At 37.0% G+C, this 6009-nt stretch overlaps 1 pseudogene; it reads left to right on the forward strand.

Moving 5' to 3' along the window:
- The first annotated feature begins 852 nt into the window (after positions 1-852).
- On the forward strand, positions 853-5750 carry LOC104676777 (annotated as a pseudogene).
- Positions 5751-6009: the final 259 nt, after the last annotated feature.

The raw sequence follows: 6009 nt of genomic DNA on the forward strand, positions 1-6009 counted from the left end.
CTGCTCCCTAACATCTATTTTTAGCCCCTAGATCAATACAGCACCTTCGCAGTCATTCATGAACAAGTGCACGAACACAGTGACAAAAAATTTGAGACACACTGCATGTATCCCCACCTGACGCTGAACAACGAAACGCTCTGTCCTCTTGTTTCAGCTATCATACTGTCAACAAGTGTCCTTTTCACTATTTCACGATTTGCTGAATGCCACATTTTTCACAGTTTTTGTTTGTTTTTTGGTGATTTCATAATTCTAAATAGCCCCAAATGTAGCACTGAAGTGCTGTCTCGTGCTCCTGAGCACAAAAAGGCTGCAATGGATCTTATGGAGAAAATGCATTTGCTAGATAAGCTCTGTTCAAGCATGTGTTCTAGGGAGTTGGCGGTGGATTTAAAGTTAATGATCAATGATATATCTTACATAAGATGTGTTTAAACAGAAACACGCTTACAGTAAGGTTATTTATTGATCAGGTGACAAAAATGTGACAAAAAACTCATAGGAATCTAACCCTGCATCTCCCCTGAAGCAAGGAGAGATTTAGTATTTGCTCCTACAGGGTTCAAGGCAACTTTATAGAATGTAACTGCAGTGAATAATAACAATCAGCTGTGTCTGCATTATAAAGATAAGAAATATGAGTCTCGGGAAAGTGAAATGAATTGTACCAAGTTATAGAGTAGGTTAGTCATGGAGCCAGGATTAAAACCCTAGCCTAGTTCAGTGCTCTGTCAGCTTCTGACAGTGCATTTTCAGTTCTGAAAATGCAATAAGAAAAGATAAAATACGGAATTCAGTCCGCCAGTGACCCACAATCCTCTTCTCTCGGTTCCTCTTTCCTCGCTCAAGATGGCACTGCTCGCAGAGCGTTTTTGGCGTTGGGCGGCAGCAGCGGCTGCTTTCGAAAAGCGCCAGCACTCAGCGATTCCGATCCGGCCTTTAGTCACTGTTAACAGCTCAGGTCTGCAATGGAGGTCACATCAACTCGGCGCCTTGGGAACCCCTCCAGCCTACCAGCAGATCCCAAAGTCATTGAAAAGTATCACATGGCAGAGAGTGGGAAAAGACAATTCAAGGCAATTCTTAGCTGTTGCAAAGGCTCTCCAGGTATGGCCACTGATAGAAAAGAGGACATGTTGGCATGGTCATGCAGGAGGAGGACTCCACACAGACCCAAAAGAATGATTAAAAGATGTTGACTACTCGGAAAATCATAAAAGCAATGGTTTCTTATGTGTAGCCCAAAGACAGGCCAGATTTACGAGCTAGAATTGCCATTTCTCTGAGATTTTGGGGTGGTGCAAAGGCCATGAACATTGTGGTTCCCTTCATGTTTAAATATGCTGTAGACAGCCTCAACCAGATGTTGGGAAACTTGCTGAACCTGAGTGATGCACCAAATACAGTTGCAACCATGGCAACAGCAGTTCTGATTGGCTGTGGTGTATCAAGAGCCCGAGCTGCTGTTTTTAATGAAGATTGAAATGCAATATTTGGCAAGTTAGCACAAAATTCAATCCGAAGAATAGCCAAAAATGTCTTTCTCCATCTTCACAACCTGAATCTGGGTTTTCACCTGAGCAGACAGACTGGAGATTTATCTAAGGCTGTTGACAGAGGAACAAGGGGTATCAGTTCTGTCCTGAGTACTTTGGTGTACCTGAGTACTTTCTTCCTATCATGTTTGAAGTGATGCTTGTCAGTGGTGTTTTTTATTACAAATGCAGTGCTCAGTTTGCTTTGGTAACCCTCGGAACACTTGGTACATACACAGCATTCACAGTTGCAGTCACACAGTGGAGAACTAGATTTAGAATAGAAATGAACAAAGCAGATAATGATGCAGGTAATGCTGCTATAGACTCACTGCTGAATTATGAAACTGTGAAGTATTTTAATAATGAAAGATATGAAGCACAGAGATATGACGGATTTTTGAAGACGTATGAGACTGCTTCATTGAAAAGTACCTCTACTCTGGCTATGCTGAACTTTGGTTAAAGTGCTATTTTCAGTGTTGGTTTAACAGCTATAATGATCCTCACCAGTCAGGAAATTGTGGCAGGTACCCTTACTGTTGGAAATCTAGTAATGGTGAATGGACTGCTTTTTCAGCTTTCATTACCCCTGAACTTTCTGGAAACTGTATTCAGAGAGACTAGACAAGCACTCATAGATATGAACACCTTGTTTACTATACTCAAGGTAGACACCCGAATTAAAGACAAAGTGATGGCATCTCCCCTTCAGATCACACCACAGGTGATTTTTTTCTTTGAGGAAGTGATATGGTGTGTATTGAGTGGGGCCATTTGGCTTTGCTTCTGGGAGTCAATGGCAAAGATTCTTTGATTTCCTTGGTTATAGTCTTTGTGTGGTGGCTTTCTCAAAGGAGGTCGTAGTTAGCAGCATACAAGGTGGGTGAGTGGCTCATGGCCTCCTGGTTAGCTTGGGTGGTGTGGGCACTGATGGTAGCAGCAGTCAGAAAAATCTTGCCTCCTTCCTGAGCACCATGCACTTGTGTCAGCAGGTGTTGTAAAGGGCTGTACAGGTTGACCTCCCAGACAGTAGGTGAGCTTGTAGGTGAGAGCGCTGTGGTAGTGGCAAAAGGGTTTATGTCTGGTGATCTGTGCCTTCCTAGAAATAATGGTTTTCTGTTCTGATATTGTCTTTCATTTTTTCATGAAGTTATTTTTCAAATACATGGGATTTTCATAAATAATAATGTAATACAACTTGTACCAGTGCACTGCCAAGAGTGAGACAATGGCAGCAGTTTGTCCAGGTGGAGGCAATAAGGCATTGCCTGTAGATAATTTTAAAACAATAATAAAACCAACTAAAGTTGCTCCGCTTTATATTACACCTTTGCAGTCACTATTCTAAGTAATGTCAGTCACAAAGTACTCCTCCCCACTTCATACACAAAAATCTTTTGTTGGTCTAAGTTGCTATTCCTGCAATTACCATTGTCTTTTAATAATGTATCTGTAATATTCAAATTAGCACATTTCTATTACTTAAACTTTAGTAAACATATTCTACCTGGAAGCTAATTCAAATAATCTCTCTTAAATAGGTGGCATTGCACATTTCAGACTCAACTACCAGCTAAGCCACTTATTTTAACAATTAATAATTGTTGATTGGACAGTAAGAATTTGGAATCTCCAGCTCATTTCAGGACTTAGTTCGTTTTTCTAACTTCTACAGTACTACTTATGTCCTACTTTGAAACAATAGATTATGAATAAACAATGACAGTATAGTGACTAATGATAGAAAAACAGAATTGACTTACTTCAATTCCATCTCTGTTGCCACTGGAGTTTTTATGTGCGTTTAAAGCTAAATTAGTAAAACAATTTGTGAGGTGTAATTTTTTGTATTTGATAAGTACACATTTTAGTGTATATGTAAAATGAATATGAATATTTTCATTGAATATTTTATTGAAAAATATCTTTACAGTTGAAGTTTAATTGTTCTTTGAATATTTATTAAACTATAATTATTGCATTGCTAAAACAGACCAACATGTAGGTACAAGTTTAATAAAATTTTCAAATATCATTTCTTACTTTTTCCTTTTTTATTGTTGGCATGAATACATATTCAGAGTTTAATAAAAGAATATTTCACTATCTCTATTTCCTTTCTGATCATTATTATTATTATTAATTCCATTTCATGATTTCTACTGAAGATAATTTTCTCACACAAAGGGGAGGCGTAAAATATCCATTCTGGGTGTCAGGTATGTTAGGCGCACTATCAGTTTGTTCAATCACCTGTCAGTTTTACTCTATAGCAAAGGCAGTGTCCAAAAAGAGAATATAAACCAAAAACCAAATAAACTGAAGAATTGTTGCTGCCAAGAAAACTTACAACACTTTAGATCAAGCTTGTCCAACCTGAGGCCTGTGGGCCACATGCTGCCCACAATGGCTTTGAATGCAGCGCAACGCAATTTAGAAACATCTTAAACCATTAAATTGTTTTTGCAATTTTGGTTTTTTTAGCTCATCTGCTATTGTTAGTGTTAGTGTATTTTATGGGTAACCCAAGACAATTCTTCTTCTTCCAATGTGGGCGAGGGAAGCCAAGAGATGGGACACCACTGATTCAGATAACTCACATAATAATCCTGTTCCCTCTGTTGGCAAAAGTGGGATGTTCTTTTAAACAGTTCTTTCCACTGTCAAAGTGATGGAACTTTCCTGGTACACTGTAACCCAGATATCTTTTACAGAAGTCAGCAGTGTCTTAACAGAAAGTTAGGAATTTTCACTTTAAACTATTACTATCTCATTGTGCAAAATCTTTTTTTAAAATTATATACTTTTTATTGTGGTAAATATGTAAAAAACAATTTGACATATTAATATGCATAATTTAGTGGCATTAATTACAGTTCACAATGTCATGCAACCATCACCGCCTCCAAAAATTTTCAGCACACCAAACAGAAACTCTCTACCCATTAAGCAATAACTTTCAATTCCTCACTGTCTCTTGCCCCTGTAATAAAGATCTACTTTCTCTCTGTGAATTTCTCTATTCTAGGTGTCTCATGTAAGTGGAATCATTTTTGTCCTTTTGTATCTGGCTTATTTCACTTGGCATAGTGTTTTACATGTTTATCTATATTGCAGCATGTATCAGAGCTTCATTTGTTTGTGTGGTAGCCTATTTTGTCATTTTTTAATATAACTCCACAAAACTTTAACAATGAAAATGATTTCTTTTTCCACATACTGATCAACAGACAATCCTCAGTAAGGAATACTGTAAAGCAATGTAGATATCAGAGTGACTAACGATGTTGTGTTACTGTTGGGTTGATGAATAACCACCAGTAGGATTGCCTGACAGTTGGCCAGCCTTGTCAATCATCAGCAGCAACCCTAATAACTACTAAAATGTTTGAAGTAATAATAGTATAAATAATATTTTGTGATATCTGAAGTAACTGTGAGATATAAAAATTGTACATATTTCTTACTGGACACAAAATTACAGGTACTGCTAATGCTACCTACTGTTGTTCGTTGCCAAATTCATGATTTAAAGAATCATTAAATTTAAAAAATTCAGTAATAAATAAAGATGTAATTTTCCCCATTCGAGTTCATGAACCCTTAGACCCAGGTTAAGAACCCAAGCCTTAGAGCAAGTTTTAAGAGGAAAGAGAACATTCCATGATTAACATGAATGATCTTGATAATTTAACTAAAATTGGCATCAAATTTCAAATTTGTCAGTTATTAACTATATGAATTTCTCCAAATGTGCTAATCTCAACTTCTTTCCTTTAAAATGGAGTTCCAATAGTAATTTCTTAGGGCTCTTGGGAGAAGATATAAATGATGTAAAAGCTTAGAAAGCATATAGCACATTCTGACACATAGAATCACTCGTATATTAAGTGTAATTATCTCTTTTGGTTGAAAAGTAGTGTGAAATACCACAAAACAAACTTTGAAAGTAGTGAGATTACTTAATACAAAGACACCTCCACAGAAACTACTGTTTCAAACTACTATTTCAGAACAAAATGATGAAGATGCTAAGCTAAGCTAAGGCCTGGGAGGATGACGCCTCAGCTGCCAATTGCAGCTCACCACTGCCATTCTGTGGCAGCAGTCCAACAATTGTTTCAACTTCCTGACAATGGAATCTACAGGTGTCAGTTTTGGGACCTGTTTTACTTTTAGCTTGTAGTACATTTTGCAGTTAAAAAGTAAATAAATTAAAAAGATTGAATAGTTAAAACTTATTTTAATTCAGTCTAGTAAATATGCTAAAGCTAATTTGTGCATGCTAATCTTCGATCCTGGAAAGAAAAAAAACTGAGGTAAGAGTTCTCTTGCAAACATATGTACAATTTTTTAAATATGGGTAAAGAAACATGTCTCAGTTTATATCAGAGATGGATACTATCATAAAGAAAACAGGAAGTTTCTAGGATTAACAGGAATAGAGAAAAAGCTAATGTTAACTGAG

The sequence above is a fragment of the Rhinopithecus roxellana genome, chromosome 4, assembly GCF_007565055.1.
Source record: "Rhinopithecus roxellana isolate Shanxi Qingling chromosome 4, ASM756505v1, whole genome shotgun sequence".
Classification (NCBI taxonomy): Eukaryota; Metazoa; Chordata; class Mammalia; order Primates; family Cercopithecidae; genus Rhinopithecus; species Rhinopithecus roxellana.